Source organism: Alosa sapidissima, chromosome 9 (genome assembly GCF_018492685.1).
Source record: "Alosa sapidissima isolate fAloSap1 chromosome 9, fAloSap1.pri, whole genome shotgun sequence".
Classification (NCBI taxonomy): Eukaryota; Metazoa; Chordata; class Actinopteri; order Clupeiformes; family Clupeidae; genus Alosa; species Alosa sapidissima.
In genome coordinates this window covers 11943044-11962004 of record NC_055965.1, presented here as the reverse complement: position 1 = coordinate 11962004, position 18961 = coordinate 11943044, and positions in this window count along the sequence as shown.

The following is an 18961-nucleotide window of genomic DNA, read 5'->3' as shown; positions in this document are numbered from 1 at the left end:
ACAGGGGCCCCCCAAGGCTGCGTGCTCAGTCCGCTGCTCTTCACCCTGCTGACGCATGACTGCACTGCAACCTACAGCAACAATCACATAGTGAAATTTGCTGACGACACAACTCTGGTGGGTCTCATCACTAAGGGCGACGAGACTCAATACAGGTTGGAGGTCGACCATCTGACCACGTGGTGCAGGGACAACAACCTCCTGCTGAACGTCAGCAAGACCAAAGAGATTGTTGTTGACTTCCGGAGAGGTCACACCCAACACCTGCCACTGACCATCGACGGTGCTGTGGTGGAGAGAGCGAGCAGCACCAAATTCCTGGGGGTGCACATCAGTGAAGACCTCTCCTGGACCACCAACACTGCATCACTGGCGAAGAGAGCTCAGCGCCGCCTGTACTTCCTGCGGAAACTCAGGCGAGCAAGTGCTCCACCAGCCATCATGACCACATTCTACCGAGGCACCATTGAGAGCATCCTCTCCAGCTGTATCGCTGTGTGGGGCGGAAGCTGCACTGAATACAACAGGAAAGCCCTGCAGCGCATAGTGAACACAGCTGGAAGGATTATTGGTGCTTCACTCCCCTCCCTGAAGGACATTTACACCACCCACCTCACCCGCAAGGCGACCAAAATTGTGAGTGATGCAAGTCACCCCGCTCACAATCTGTTTGATCTACTGCCCTCTGGGGAGAGGTACAGAAGCCTGCGCTCCCGCACTACCAGACTCACCAACAGCTTCATACACCAAGCTGTAAGGATGCTGAACTCTCTCCCTCCTCTCCCCCCTCCACCCTCAGCTACATAACATCCTGGACATTGGACCCAAAATGGCCGCCTGCACTACCCCACTTGCACACTTGCACACTTGTACACTTTACAACTTGGTGTTGTTGTCCTGAAAACACAACACTTCTGCTGCTCTTACATAACTTGCACCACTATGCCACTTTCTTTCTTACTTAGGTCAAACAGAACTACCCAAGCCTTTTATTGGCCTGACTTTGCACTAGTATTTTATTGACTGTCTATGCACAATTTCAACCAAATTTTGCTGCTCTTATTTTTTCATTATTATATGTGCCCTCTTATTTACTTATTTACTTACTTTTTTGTTTACTTGAATGTTATGTTTGTCTGTGGACCTAAATTGGCAAAATATGTCTTGTCTTCACCGTGGGATAGTGAGAAACGTAATTTCGATCTCTTTGTATGTCTGGAACATGTGAAGAAATTGACAATAAAGCTGACTTTGACTTTGACTTTGACTTTGAACGTAGGCTATGTGATCGCTCGAAATGTTCTTTAAAGTACAGAACTAATTCTAACACATTTATGAAGTGGCTAGGCAGAGGCACTAAATGTGATGGAAAGTTTAAAAGCGAACAGGACACTCGGCATGGCTTTTAGTATTTTGTGCTGCTCTGACATTCCACTTTTATTGACTGTTAGTCTACTGTTTTTAAGTTTTGAGATGTACTGTTTTGCAGCGACATGCAATGCCGACTCCACAACTGTTGCACTTCCCAGCCAGTTGGTGTAGGGCAATTCCATGCAAAGGTCATCCTTACCATGGAAAAAAAAGTTGTGCATACGCAAATAGAACTGTTGTTAAAATCTTCATTTAGGTCTATATTTTATTGTTTGTAACTGAGTCACTATTGTAACTATTGTTTGTAACTCAGTTTTCCAATGAGCAGCAATAATGTGTGTGCTCATGCAGGAGGTCTGCGCATTTGATAACGACAATCTGGAGACGGTGCTTTTGTCTTCAGCAACAGATTGTATAAGGTTGACAAAAGGGTTGCGATATGGTGAGGGACAGGTCGTGTTGCGCTATGAAGGAACATGCGTAGCCTACTTTCTAAACGTAAAAACGGTCAGCCATAGATAAACGTAGCCTACCTCTGTCGTGGTGGCTAGTTGCACCAGGTAGGGAAGATGTCCTGAAGTGCACGAACGTTAACCTTATGGCGGTCTTCTGATTTGTGGCGTGCTAAAACGTTTTCCTATTGCATCCATAAACAATTTTCTTGCAGCGAACCGCGCAAAAGCAAACCCCCGGCGCTTTAATTTCTTTACACCATGGCTTGTTAGTTCTCCCCCGTTTCCAACAGCTGCCCATCTCCATTTATTTTTTAACTTTTGACACCAGCCTTCCTTTAGCAATAATGCATCCATGACAGCTAGTGGCCTTGCCAAATAGACGCACACAAATCATGACGCTAATATGCGAGGTTCTGGTAGGCCTACTGGTTATGGTTTTGTGCTATAAATGAATAATATTTTATAGCAAAGTTTTAAGTTGACTATTTAATTGTATGGTTATTTTTTGTCAACATACACTCACAACCTACTGTCGTTAAAAGTGAGGCCTAAGCAAAATAGGCTACAAGGCTGTCTGTGCGTCACAAACAGACTGACCCCCTTACTCAACAGTTCGCGATGATGACAGTGATATTATTATTTTGTTTATGCTAACACGCTCAGTCAAAACCTTCCGTCGCAAATTGTGAAAAACATTGTTGTACATGTCATAACAGACGGGATAATAAATTGCATAGGCTACGGTTTATATTGCGTCGCTTTACACATAATGTTAGTTGCATTGATTAAAAACTGTAACAATAATAGTAGCCTACATCGGGTGGCATAGAAGGCTATCTGTTCAAGTCATAGGTGACACCCAAAATGAATGACCTCCCCTGACAAGAGTTCGCGATAGTAAGAAATTGTCCACATTTATGCACGGAAAGAACACAGCCTACGCTTCTTCTCCGAATTCGCACATAGAGCTCACAATATCATATCCAAAAAAGTTAAACGGATTGGCCAACCTCATCAGCTGTCTCTAATGTGTCACTATAATCCAACTTTTAGACCGTTATAGTCCTCCATATGTGTTCTTTGGAAAAGCAAAGGTGATAGCCCCCCTCCTATTTTTTTTCTCATCGGATCTGCATCGATCTCAAATATGACATTTCTAAAATCAAATTGACGGAAATCCGTCCTATGACGGAGAACTTTAATCCTTGTGGACTTGGTCATCTGTTCTAACAGGAAGTCATCGCTAACCTGCATGTCAGAAAGAAAAGGTTTGATGTCATGTCTAACATAAGTGTTTCTCTCATTTAGACTTTGGTAGAGTGTGTGTAGAAAAGTACCCTGTACAAGCCTTCTGTCATAGCTAAACTAAAGGTTGCTGTGACTCAAAAATAACTCTCTGCTTTAACCCCATAAGCCTGTAGAGAAACTGCTGTGGACTCTCTCTGTCATGTTGTCTAGCATTACTGAGCTCTTGAAAGAGCTCGGTTACACTTTTATCCCTGATGTGAGAGCGGAGGAACCTTTTTAACCCATTCACTGTTAAATCATCATGGTTAGTGAGCATTTCCTTGAAAGTACCTGGCTTAGTTATCTTAAGCACAGCTCTAATAATTTCAGCCTCGCTAAACCCCTCTTGTAAAGCAGTGTCAATCTGCTTACAAAGACCATTAAAAGAAATGTCAGAACAAGTGTCAGATATCTGACCACTGTGTATTTTACACTCTCTACGTGGAAGCAGAGCAGTAACATCAGACAGCCTGACTACCTGGTCTGTTACAGTTGAGGATAGGCTTGTCCTACCATGGTGGGCACCATGGATGCCAATGACGCTCGGCTGGGCTGGTCTCCCTGTAGGAGCAGGTGCATGAACATCTCTGTCCATGAGTGACGTGTGTGTGTGCATGTCCATGGATGACAAATGTGTGTGAGTGTCCGTGAACAACGGGTGTATGTGAAGGTCTGTGGAGGACGGGTGGGTGTGAATGTCCACTGATGAATGTGGGTGGATGTCCCTTGTGGCGGGAGGTAAGAGTCGGCGTGTAGGAGTCAGTGTGCCGTCCATGCGAACGGTGGAAACACAAACCTCACCAGACCTAGAGTCTGCCGATGTAAGTTCCTGCAGCAGGTCCTGGAGGGAGAGGAGTTGAGCCATGCCTTCATCTTCCATTGCCTTCAACCTCTCGCTCCTGGTGTAGTCGATGATTAAGTCATAGAGCTCTGGCTCACTGAGGCCCTCAGTGCTTTCACCACCATCTTCAATTGACCTGGCAACTGACTGCAATTGACTGGAACTCAGTGCTGGAAGCTGTTTGATGATCTGGAGGATCAACATTCGCCGTGGGGTTGCTGTAGTCATCGTGACGTCTCACCGGTGACTGTTGCTCTCTGGATGACGCTCAACACAGCAGCCTTCCCTGAAGCTTGGACACCTGGTCTCACCGTCGCAGTGACTGTCTACCTCGCTTTGCGATGCTGAATCCCGGACGAGCCCCCAAGTGTTACCGGCCTCAGACCTAGGGGAATCTGGGCAGGTACAAGACCACAGGCTGGATAGCACTGTGGGTTGAAAAGAAGTGGAGATACAGAAATGATGTCTTTCTCAAGCACTGGACGTTTATTTCTCCAGTAAAAAATCATTCAAGAGAGCAATAACAGATAGGCCTAGCACACACTATGGCACTGGACATATTCCAAAATATACAATTATGAAATATACTATAATAATATAATATAAACATTGAAATACCTCTTGATATTATAAACCATAGTTTCAAACATTACTAATATAATAAATGTAATCAATAGACCAATATAGAAAGCATTGGCATATATAATATACAATACAAAACACTTTACCTAGATAGTATGAAATAGACAGTGGTATACCTTTATAATATATCCAATATGCTTCAACAAATAACACTATACATTAAATGACATTGTATGTAAACCATACAATGTCCTAATGCATTCCAGTGTAGGCTACATATACACAGGCTACTTGGCTATCTTGTTATCAATTAATTCTTCAAAGTGAACACCCATAAAATAACAACGGTTACATTGGGTTACCTTCATCAAATACATTAACAACATTTTCATTAATCAAATACTTAGAATACTATACGATAATAATATAAAAACTACCATTGAAACTGTTCATGTGACTGTCATAACTATTCACCAACACAACGCATCGGTCTGCCGTTTGCGTGTCAAAGTCAAAGTCAAAGTCAAAGTCAGCTTTATTGTCAATTTCTTCACATGTTCCAGACATACAAAGAGATCGAAATTACGTTTCTCACTATCCCACGGTGAAGACAAGACATATTTTACCAATTTAAGTCCACAGACAAACATAACATTCAAGTAAACAAAAAAGTAAGTAAATAAGAGGGCACATATAATAATGAAAAAAATAAGAGCAGCAAAATTTGGTTGAAATTGTGCATAGACAGTCAATAAAATACTAGTGCAAAGTCAGGCCAATAAAAGGCTTGTGTAGTTCTGTTTGACCTAAGTAAGAAAGAAAGTGACATAGTGGTGCAAGTTATGTAAGAGCAGCAGATGTGTTGTGTTTTCAGGACAACAACAACAAGTTGTAAAGTGTACAAGTGTGCAAGTGTGCAAGTGGAGTAGTGCACGCGGCCATTGTGGGTCCAATGTCCAGGATGTTATGTAGCTGAGGGTGGAGGGGGGAGAGGAGGGAGAGAGTTCAGCATCCTTACAGCTTGGTGTATGAAGCTGTTGGTGAGTCTGGTAGTGCGGGAGCGCAGGCTTCTGTACCTCTTCCCAGAGGGCAGTAGATCGAACAGATTGTGAGCGGGGTGACTTGCATCACTCACAATTTTGGTCGCCTTGCGGGTGAGGTGGGTGGTGTAAATGTCTTTCAGGGAGGGGAGTGAAGCACCAATAATCCTTCCAGCTGTGTTCACTATGCGCTGCAGGGCTTTCCTGTTGTATTCAGTGCAGCTTCCGCCCCACACAGCGATACAGCTGGAGAGGATGCTCTCAATGGTGCCTCGGTAGAATGTGGTCATGATGGCTGGTGGAGCACTTGCTCGCCTGAGTTTCCGCAGGAAGTACAGGCGGCGCTGAGCTCTCTTCGCCAGTGATGCAGTGTTGGTGGTCCAGGAGAGGTCTTCACTGATGTGCACCCCCAGGAATGTGGCAGGTGTTGGGTGTGACCTCTCCGGAAGTCAACAACAATCTCTTTGGTCTTGCTGACGTTCAGCAGGAGGTTGTTGTCCCTGCACCACGTGGTCAGATGGTCGACCTCCAACCTGTATTGGGTCTCGTCGCCCTTGGTGATGAGACCCACCAGAGTTGTGTCGTCAGCAAATTTCACTATGTGATTGTTGCTGTAGGAAAAAAGAAAAAAAAGAAAAAAAAAATCTGACTAAACCTATATGACCGCCGCTTCGCTGCGCGGCGGTCATAATAACCTACTGTCAAGCAGTCAATTGGCTACAGTGCAGTCAAGAGTTGGAAGTAGGGCAAATTAAATCACAACGTGGGCCATACAGTTGTCTAAGCCTATATTGCTTGTAGCCTATGAAAAAACGTCTGCTAGATAGGCCTAGTTTAAATCGCCAATAGCCTACCCTATACTGATTAGTTCTTAAAAGTTATTTCTCCACTACTGGCTCATTCATCAAACAGGTGCTTTCTCTTCAACCTCCACAAATTAAGCTACAGGTAATTCTGTCAAGATGTTTTAAAAAATTTGTGTTTGCGATTGACAACGTTGTGATAAATAGGCTATAATACTAACTTTGCGGGTTGGGGCTGCGAGGCTTGTGGGTAAATTTGATCTACTGAAAGGGTATTATCAGGTTCCTTTGTTTGCTCGTGCTCAGGAGGTCTCTTCATTTATTACTCCATCTGGGTTATATTCATACAATGTTATAAGTTTTGGTCTTTGAAATGTGCCTGCCACCTTCCAGCGGTTGATGAATCAAGTTTGGGAGCTTGGGTGTTTGGTGGTCCTTGGAAGGATGTGCAGTTTATCTGGATGATGTGGTTTGTTATAGCGATACGTGTTAAGACCACGTAGTACACATCCATGCCTTATTCCAAAGGTTGGCCGACGTCCATCTAACCATAAACTTGGCCAAGTGTGAGTTCGCAAGGGCCACTGTAATTTATCTGGGGAATGTGGTGGGACAAGTACAACCAGTCCAGCCTAAAGTATAAGCCATTGCCTATTTCCACCCTTTACTTCCAAGAGCTGATGAAGTTCCTAGGGATGGTGGGGTATTATAGAAACTTCTGTCCGAACTTCTCTACAGTTGTAGCTCCGCTAACTAACTTGTTGAAGGGTAAGACTACATTCGAGTGGTCTTCTGTCTGCCAGAAGGCATTTGATAACGCCAAACTCTTGTTGAGCACGGCACCGGTCCTGGTGGCTCCGCGACTGAATACACCTTTTCAGATTTAAGTGGAAGAAATGGAGAAAAGTAACCTAACAATGTGATGTTACCTTGAGTCAGGGATACACTTTAGTGTAGCATCTGGCATGTGTTTGTTAGCTATCATTTTCTTATTTTCCTTGGTCATATCACGGCTGCGTAACAGAAAGTGAGACCGATAAACAGCGCCCTTAGAATCAACTGATATGTAGGTCTGCAAAAATAACACAAAGAGAGGCCAATCACTTGCCTGTTATTCTCCCTCTCTCTATCAATATTACATGAAATCGACGATAGTCTCACTCCAGACTATGGTCACTGACCCCCCCTGTCTGACAGGGTCCTGACAACATACAGTGTTGATGTGACTGTCCAAAGTGTCTGATTTATAAGCTGATTTATATCAATGTAAAGTATGATGAACAAATTGTGCCCCTTTCTTACTTTTAAAACCTTTAGTGGTGCGTTATGGATGTGACATTATGGATATTACATAATGTGAATTTACAAGACTGGATACTTTATTTTACCTCAAAGCTGATAAACGTCTGTTTCAAAGCATTTCACCTTAGTGTTTACAATTGACATTTCAGAGATTATTAGGCTGATCAAAACCACAGGGAGGCCTAAGCAGGCTCGGACTGGTAATCTGTATAACTGTACAGGGCCGGTCCACATGTAGGCCGGTGACCTCCGGGATTTTTTTTTTTTTTAAAGTTATTTAGCCTATTTGCGGCCCGTCATGTAGACCTAGGCTTAGCCTATAAATGCAGTTGCATCCATTTGGATTGGGGGGTGACAGGTCAATCATTTTGGCCTCTTCATGACAGGTTCAATGTGTGTTACGATCGCGCCCCCCTGCCCCACCCCTCAAGTGGATTTGTCCAAGCAGCCGCTTGGTTTGTGGGGAAATATAGCCTACGAGTCCATGCATGGTAGCCTAGGCTATATAAGTGCCCTCCGCTGGCTGGTGTTCACATCATCGCAGTTTAACCGTAAACAGCAATCAGAGGTGTCTAATTTTATTCCATAAATATATTGTTTTTATAGACGTAAGTTGCACGCGCTACGAAGAGCTTCTATTTACTGCACTATGTAGGCTACTGTAGTGCGGTTTGTCTGTCAACAAAAAAAAACTCCGGGTACCTACAATTTTCGCACAACTTGGTGGAAAAGTGTAGCACAGGTTAAAAAAAATCTATTCATGTTTGGACTCAAAAGGAAATTCAAAGTATTCACCCATATAGTAGCCTTTTAGCTCACAACGACAGTGAAAGTGGAACTTGGAAAGTGGAAGTCTCTCCACCGAGTGTTACATTAGATGCACAATCAATCGCGAGTCGATGCACGTAAAAAGTATCAACTGGTAGGTTAGTAACGAAGGTAGCCTAATTTTGCAAAATGTGATGACGGCACACAAACTTGGGCAAAAACGTTTAGTATACACTTGTGGTGATAGCCTACAGTTAATGTGAATCGCTGACTATAACCAATGTAGAGGATTTGCACCAAATAGGCCTAAAGGCTGTGGTTGTGTTTCTACAACATGTTGGCACAAATCGTAATTTCTGTCAACTATGACGATCTCCATGCATGTTCAGTAGCCTATATTTTTCATTTAGTCAAGCAGTGACATGTGGTTTAATCAGTGTTGGGCAAGTTACTTCAAAATCGTAATATATTATGTATTACTTATTACTGTCATTTCAAAGTAATTCATTACATTATAATATTACTGTCTCTGAATTGTAAGGCATTACACTACTATTGTATTACTTTTAAGTTACTTTTACCAAAATATCTAGAAATATGGATTTGGAATTCTAAATGCAGTTTATTATGCTCAATGCAGCTCATTGCACTTCTAATGGAGGGTGATGTGGTACAACTTAATGACTGAGCTAGGCTTAAGGCTACAGTAGAATGCAATAGGTGCAGTGATGGCTCATGATGCAATACAAGGAACAATCATAGCCAGCATTTTGTTTAAAGAAGACAAAAGGTCAAAGTCTGGTCAATTGTGATAGAAATGCTGTAACTTTAGGCTTAGGCCTACTCATTAAAATCAACAGAGAGCCCACTACCTGTATATAGTAACCCAAAACTTAAAGACATGTCAAGATAGGCTACACAGTGCAGCTACTGGCCATTTTGGTGCCCTAACTGGTGAAATACAGTATGTCATCATATGGCCAACTATAAAGATGTAATCTGCCTGTTCCCAGGGATGGGTAGTATTTCTGAAACATGTAATATGTGTTTCAAATGCAAAATAGTATTTTGTCATTTGTATTTTATTGGGTTGAAGCAAATGGCTCTGTATTTTGTATCAAAATACTTTATTGGTGTGTATTTTTGTATTTTAAAAATACTGCAAAATACTAAATGTGAAAAACACAAAAAAGTAGATACTACACACAGGTGTAATGAATAATTGGTAATTAGGCAACAATGGTTTATGTTTATCGCAATCAGCTAATGTGAGAACAGCTGTGTTCAACAACACTTACAGCTTTTCAGTGACGGCTATTGCTGAAGCATCAGCCCTGGTCTGAAGCACTGGTGTGAAGTGGTACGCAAGTAAAGATGAGCAAGTTGACCTGTGCAAGTTCACATAAGGACACCGACAAAGGCAACCATGTCCCATTGTCTCCATCTTTAACAGAAAAATGTCAGATATCTCAACCACAATGACATCAATAGATGGTAAGGTGTTGAGTGTGTTTGAATTCCCCTCCTTGTAGCATCCTTTTCTGCATTCCACAGTGGGGAGAAGTTCACCTTGTTTAATTATATAACAATTCTATTTCCGTATTAGCTGCATACTTGAGGTTGGAGATATTAAGGCACGTCAAATCTCTCACATACTGGAACTTCAAGATACATAGCCGTATGATTTTCTTATTCAGTTCTGCACTGGACTTGAATTACAAATTTTGGCACAGATACACAATTATGATTTTGGCCTATTGATTATAATGTAGTTAATTGAAAGCTCTGTCAGTCATTTGGATAAGCATTAGCTAGATGACTAAATGTAAATGTAAATTCTTGAATTATTCTTAATTTTGATCACACTACATGAACTTGCATGTTATTGTTTTTTACTATATAGTTTTAATAGGCTAAATGTTTGGGATAAAAAAAAAAGCTTTTTTTGCAGTGCTTCCATACTTCCTTGAAAAAAGTATTTTGAGTATTATCTAAATACAAAAATACAGTATTTTATTTTGATACATACGTAATATGGTTAGGCCTACTGTATTTTGTAGTTTATTTTGATACATTAAAAATGAGGGTATTAGGTATTTTATTTAGAAATACATTCTGATGTATTTTTGCCCATCCCTGCCTGTTCCCAGCATTAGCACAACACTTTGCGATGATTAGCTTGTCACTCACTCACACACACACACACACACACACACACACAAATATATACACTGACACACAGATATACACACTCACACAACACAGATATACACACTCACACACAGAGACATACACACACACACATACACATACACATACACATATTTGCATGTCTGGGAAAAATTTGGGTTTAAATGGGTTAAAAGTTATGCAAATTAATTCACTGATACTAATTTTGCCCCTACTCTAAGGCATTTTGTTTACCAATGAGTCCAACTGTCACATCCATAATGCTAGAACTGCCCAAGGAGTGAAATTAAGGGGTTGGTTTCGTAGTGTACAGTACAGACAGGCTACATGAACGTCTCAAGGACTCTAGCTTGATTGTCTAGTTTATCAACATTCCTCCCCCATCTTAATAATTACGCTGGCATATGGTTTCTCATGGCTTTTTTATCTTGCAAGAACAATGTCACTGCTGACACTCAGAGGCGCACCTTGTCAACAGGCAAACCAAGCAACTGCTTGGGCCCCCGACCTGGTCTCAGCGCGTTTGCCTGTGGGTCAAGCGAGAATTTCGTCCAGAGATTGAATGATGTATTTTGCGTGCTCCTGCCTGTTGTACAAACAGTACGTGCATATGTAGGCCCTATGCTATGGCTGTTCAAAATGGCTGTGTATGTATGGCTGTGTTCAAAAAAGTTCAAAGAATCCGCACATATTTAGGCATTGTGGTAAACGTCAATCGAGGGTGCAGTGATGACGGATCAACATCGGATTTTGGCATTTAGCCTACTCAATGAAGTTATAGTAGGCTAATGTTAATTGGCAGAAAGATTGAACATGGTTTGCTACATCTATACGACAGTAAACTTCAGCTAGCTAGCGGCAGTTACAACTAGTTAAGCAAGGAGATGGTTAACGTTATGTTTGTATTAGGGATGTCAGCCATAACATGTTAATCGCGATGCAGTAAGGACCAGTATACGCGTTAATTTGTTAGAACCCGATTGACGCAAAGTGCGTCAAAAAATAGACCCTTTCTTTTTTGTTACATTGCTCCGGAACTGTTCATTGCAGCGAGATAAAACTTTATTGCATGACAGAGCAGAAGTGGGGCTTTCCAACAAGACTACGCACTTGTCTGTACGATCAAGTATGAAAATAAAAGAAAATCATGAAATTAAATCAAATTGCATCATATTACAGTCTATACTTCTCTGCGTTCACCTGCTCACCCATTACTCTCGTTTGAATTACTCGCAAACCCGTGATCGCATAGATATGGCAAGCATATCAGATGAAAGAGGGGACACAGGGCTATCCATTGGTGCCATGAATATCGATACTTTTGGCTTATGCAAACAGACGAAGTAACTGCAAAATAATAACGTCATGTACACAAACCAACGCTGCACACCCTCGTTTCAATTACTCGCGGACCTGTGATCGGATAGATATGCCACGCACGTCAGATGAAAGAGGAGACACAGAGCTATCATCTGATATCAATGACATCCTTCTGGGTTATAAAACATAAAAAGTGACAGCAAAATAATAACTTCATATAGCTGGACTTACCCCACGTTTACGAATTTTTATCTGTTTTTGTGGCAAAGCATGTTCATAATCCGGTTTTGAAATCCTAGCAAATTCCTGCATGGCATCCAATTCAAGGCTCACATTGCATCCCAATTTGTTTAACAAAGAAACCCCTTTTTTGCTTCTACTTTGTTCATGGAAATGCAGTAAAAAGATGTAGAGAATCATTATGAGTGCATACACCATGCACTCAAAATTATATTCGTGTCTAGACGAGCTGTGCCCTCTTACCACAAGGCCAGCTCGATCCAAACATTCTCATCCATGGCTAAATGATACCCTCCGATCGCAGCGCACCAAACTCAGAGCCGCGGAGAGGAAATGGCACAAATCCAAACTAGCTGACGACCTCAAAAACTACCAGACACTCCTGACCTCCTTCTCAGCCAGCATCACTGCTGCTAAGACTGCTTTCTACCATGACTGAATCAACAGCGCTACAGACACTCGAAAACTTTTCTCAACCTTCAAATCGCTACTCAACCCTCAGCTGCCTCCTCCTCCATCCAGCCTTACTGCAGATACCCTCGCCTCATTTTTTACAAACAAAGTGGTGGCAATCAGCAGTCAATTCTCTACATGCCCACTCAACGCATCTGACTCAGATACCGCACTCCTACAACCTCTAGGGACTGCTGGAACATCTTTTTCAGCATTCACGCCTCTCTCCGAGAGTGAAGTGTCCAGACTCCTGACATGCAGCCGTCCTACCACATGCCCGCTGGACCCTATACCTACGAGCCTACTTCAGTCCATCAGCCCGACCATCGCTCCAGCTATCACACATGTGATCAATGCCTCGCTAACCTCCGGCACATTTCCAACAGCGTTCAAAATGGCCCGGGTAACACCGTTACTTAAGAAAGCTTCTCTCAACCCTGCTCAAGTCGAGAACTACCGCCCTGTCTCACTACTGCCTTTCCTATCCAAAGGCATTGAACGAGCAGTCTCCAAACAAGTCTCTGACTTCCTTTCACAGAACAACCTTCTGGATCCAAATCAGTCTGGGTTCAAAAGCGGCCACTCTACCGAAATGGCTCTGCTGTCTGTAACAGAAGCCTTAAAAGAAGCCAGGGCGACCGCTCGGTCATCAGTACTCATTCTGCTTGACTTATCGGCTGCCTTTGACACGGTTAATCACCGTATCCTTCTCTCTATACTCGCTGACATGGGAATCTCCGGTTCTGCTCTCTCCTGGTTTGAATCCTACCTCACAGGACGCTCGTTTAACGTATCATGGCTTGGTCAGCTATCCGCACCTCACCATCTCACCACAGGGGTCCCCCAGGGCTCAGTGCTGGGCCCCCTCCTCTTTGCTATCTACACCACCTCCTTGGGACAGATTATCCGTTCGCACGGCTTCTCATACCACTGCTATGCAGACGACACACAGCTCTATCTGACCTTTCCACCTGACGACCCCCTGGTTTCAGCACGGATCTCGGATTGCCTTTCAGACATAGCTACATGGATGAAGGCACACCACCTCCAGCTGAACCTCTCAAAGACTGAACTGCTGGTCATCCCAGCTAAACCTACCATACACCACGACATCAACATCAAATTTGACTCCCTGTCTGTTTCACCGACCAGGACTGCAAGAAATCTAGGAGTTGTTCTTGACAACCAACTAAACTTCTCAGATCATGTTGCCTCAGTCGCCCGGTCATGCCGTTTTGCACTCTACATCATACGGAAAATCAGGACTTACTTGACTCAAGATGCTACCCAACTTCTGGTTCAGGCAATAGTCATCTCACGACTCGACTACTGCAATGCCCTCCTGACAGGTCTCCCAGCCTGCGCAGTGAAACCACTTCAGATGATCCAGAATGCGGCGGCGCGCCTGGTCTACAACCAACCCAAAAGGGCACATGTTACCCCGCTGCTCATCCAGCTACACTGGCTACCTATGGCGGCCCGCATCAAATTCAAGTCTCTAACGCTAACGCTCTAAAACTTTGCGATGATTAGCTTGTCACCTGTGACGATATATGGTAAGCCTAAGTGACTGACCTATCTGGGTACACTCAACACCTTACCATCTATTGATGTCATTGTGGTTGAGATATCTGACATTTTTCTGTTAAAGATTGGCATGGAGACAATGGGACATGGTTGCCTTTGTCAGTGTCCTTATGTGAACTTGCACAGGTCAACTTGCTCATCTTTACTTGCATACCACTTCACACCAGTGCTTCAGACCAGAGCTGATGCTTCAGCAATAGCTGTCACTGAAAAGCTGTAAGTGTTGTTGAACACAGCTGTTCTCACATTAGCTGATTGCGATAAACATAAACCATTGTTGCCTAATTACCAATTATTCATTACACCTGTCTGTAGTATCTACTTTTTTTGTGTTTTTCACATATAGCACTTTGCAGTATTTTTAAAATTACAAAATTACTATTTTGCATTTGAAACACATATTACATGTTTCAGGAATACTACCCATCCCTGGGAACAGGCAGATTACATCTTTATAGTTGGCCATATGATGACATACTGTATTTCACCAGTTAGGGCACCAAAATGGCCAGTAGCTGCACTGTGTAGCCTATCTTGACATGTCTTTAAGTTTTGGGTTACAATATACAGGTAGTGGGCTCTCTGTTGATTTTAATGAGTAGGCCTAAGCCTAAAGTTACAGCATTTCTATCACAATTGACCAGACTTTGACCTTTTGTCTTCTTTAAACAAAATTCTGGCTATGATTGTTCCTTGTATTGCATCATGAGCCATCACTGCACCTATTGCATTCTACTGTTGTTAGCCTTAAGCCTAGCTCAGTCATTATGTTGTGCCACATCACCCTCCATTAGAAGTGCAATGAGCTGCATTGAGCATACTAAACTGCATTTAGAATTCCAAATCCATATTTCCAGATATTTTGGTAAAAGTAACTTAAAAGTAATACAATAGTAGTGTAATGCCTTACAATTCAGAGACAGTAATATTATAATGTAATGAATTACTTTGAAATGACAGTAATAAGTAATACATAATATATTACGATTTTGATGTAACTTGCCCAACACTGATTAAACCACATGTCACTGCTTGACTAAATGAAAAATACAGGCTACTGAACATGCATGGTGATCGTCATAGTTGACAGAAATTACGATACTGATTATATAATAACCTATAGGTCCAAATCTAAATGTTTGGGTTCAGTTTATGAAGTGTTGCTACAGCATGATACTGTGTGTTTGTTATTTATGGGGGGGAATCAGGGGGGGATTTTGGTATCGGTGGGCTTGTGTGTGTGGTCGTCGGTCCAGTAGTGGGCCGGTCCAGGAGAAAATTGCCAGGGCCGAATTTTGTTCCCAGTCCGACCCTGCTTTAGACCATTATTAGCCAAGGTATGCTCATGCGTTTGGTAATGCCCTGTTGAAACCCCCCATAGGACTTTTGGTTACCCAAAATGCATACTGACAATAAAAGTATGCATTTCTGGGGTTTCTTGTAGACTATTGTGGATTGTATGTCAGGTTCTGACATAGAATGACTACACAAAATGGAATAATTACACAAAAGTCTCTATTTTTGTATTTTCTTTGTTGGCTTCATGGGTGTGTATAAGATGGACTATACATCTGCACAACTAATATTGGATAAAACAACATGAATAATTAATTCCTATGGATTCCTGTGAATATTTCAAGACCAGCAATGTAGTGGTAAAATAAGAGGTGGGTGAACTATGAATTTTGTGATCACGAGTTTTTGTGCTCCATGCGGTATCAGATTTTTAGAAAAGGCATTCAGAACTTGTTTGAAGATGGTGGAGGTTATTGTCCAATGTTTATAAAAGTGGCATTAAGTGGTTCATAGAGTGTTGATGAGTGTACTGTTATATTATAGTGGATAATACAGTGTGATTTTTAAATGTTCAGTTGTAATTGGTGAACAAATTCTTTTCAGAGGTGGATAAACTACTTGTGTTTAGCCTCCACTACATCCCTGTTCAAGACCCAATGCTGCATCTACTTATTGCTAAGGATATAGGCTACAATGCAGCTAGAAGGGAAGCATTAAAGGCAAGGAGAGGAGGAGGGCATTTTTGACTAAATTGAATTGAGACATAGCCTACTACTACGTGCTAACGTTAACGTTACTGCCATCAAGCTGCAATGATTTGCCGCAAATGAATGCCGCCCAAATCTGTCGAGTCATCTTGTAGTGGTGCGTCAAGTGCAGCGTATATTCACATCCACTATTGATGACACGAAAAATAATAACGGTAACTCCACTGAAATTATTTGACTGAAATTATTTGAGTCAGTTTTGTAAAATGTAAGGAGTAGAAAGTACTGATATTCGTGTTAAAATGTAAGGAGTAAAAGTAAAAAGTCACCACAAAAATAAATAGTAAAGTAAAGTAAAGATATCTGAAAAATCTACTTGAGTACAGTAACAAAGTATTTGTACTTCGTTACTTCCCATCTCTGCATACACACTCACTCACACACACACACACACACACACACACACACACACACACACACACACACAAATATATACACTGACACACAGATATACACACTCACACAACACAGACATACACACTCACACACACAGACATACACACACACACATACACACACACACAGATAAATACACTCACACACAGATATCACACTCATACACACTCACACACACACAGATAAACACACACAGATAAACACACTCGCACACACACACACACACACACACACACACACACACACACACACACACACACACAGATATACACACTCACACACAGAGATATACACACTCACACACACACAGACACAAATACACAAACATACACACTAGGGGACTTTACATTGCACGCGGCATGCACTTTGCCCGCTGCTCTCACACACACACCTACAGATACACACACACGCACACGCAATCACACCCCATGCAGATACACACACACACACCATATACACTAACTCTCACAGCTACATGCAGACACCCACTCACAAGCACAGACACACACATTCTATTTTAACGAGCCGAAGCTCCTGGTAAATAAACAATGTTAACATATTTTTCATATTTATTGTTGCTATTGGTCTCAGTGTTCATATCAGTGTGGAAAGTCAGAATACCCTTATTTTAACAAAAAATAACAATTTCAGCAACCTTTAATTGAGTATACGCATATTATCCCACCGGTAATAAAACTCACTTTTTCATGTACTATTCTACTTAAAAAAAAAAAAAAAAAAATCTTGATTATTTCAAAGGGTTGCTAATAAGACATGATTTGCATATTTGCATGTCTGGGTTTAAATGGGTTAAAAGTTATGCAAATTAATTCACTGATACTAATTTTGCCCCTACTCTAAGGCATTTTGTTTACCAATGAGTCCAACTGTCACATCCATAATGCTAGAACTGCCCAAGGAGTGAAATTAAGGGGTTGGTTTCGTAGTGTACAGTACAGACAGGCTACATGAACGTCTCAAGGACTCTAGCTTGATTGTCTAGTTTATCAACATTCCTCCCCCATCTTAATAATTACGCTGGCATATGGTTTCTCATGGCTTTTTTATCTTGCAAGAACAATGTCACTGCTGACACTCAGAGGCGCACCTTGTCAACAGGCAAACCAAGCAACTGCTTGGGCCCCCGACCTGGTCTCAGCGCGTTTGCCTGTGGGTCAAGCGAGAATTTCGTCCAGAGATTGAATGATGTATTTTGCGTGCTCCTGCCTGTTGTACAAACAGTACGTGCATATGTAGGCCCTATGCTATGGCTGTTCAAAATGGCTGTGTATATATGGCTGTGTTCAAAAAAGTTCAAAGAATCCGCACATATTTAGGCATTGTGGTAAACGTCAATCGAGGGTGCAGTGATGACGGATCAACATCGGATTTTGGCATTTAGCCTACTCAATGAAGTTATAGTAGGCTAATGTTAATTGGCAGAAAGATTGAACATGGTTTGCTACATCTATACGACAGTAAACTTCAGCTAGCTAGCGGCAGTTACAACTAGTTAAGCAAGGAGATGGTTAACGTTATGTTTGTATTAGGGATGTCAGCCATAACATGTTAATCGCGATGCAGTAAGGACCAGTATACGCGTTAATTTGTTAGAACCCGATTGACGCAAAGTGCGTCAAAAAATAGACCCTTTCTTTTTTGTTACATTGCTCCGGAACTGTTCATTGCAGCGAGATAAAACTTTATTGCATGACAGAGCAGAAGTGGGGCTTTCCAACAAGACTACGCACTTGTCTGTACGATCAAGTATGAAAATAAAAGAAAATCATGAAATTAAATCAAATTGCATCATATTACAGTCTATACTTCTCTGCGTTCACCTGCTCACCCATTACTCTCGTTTGAATTACTCGCAAACCCGTGATCGCATAGATATGGCAAGCATATCAGATGAAAGAGGGGACACAGGGCTATCCATTGGTACCATGAATATCGATACTTTTGGCTTATGCAAACAGACGAAGTAACTGCAAAATAATAATGTCATGTACACAAACCAACGCTGCACACCCTCGTTTGAATTACTCGCGGACCTGTGATCGGATAGATATGCCACGCACGTCAGATGAAAGAGGAGACACAGAGCTATCATCTGATATCAATGACATCCTTCTGGGTTATAAAACATAAAAAGTGACAGCAAAATAATAACTTCATATAGCTGGACTTACCCCACGTTTACGATTTTTTATCTGTTTTTGTGGCAAAGCATGTTCATAATCCGGTTTTGAAATCCTAGCAA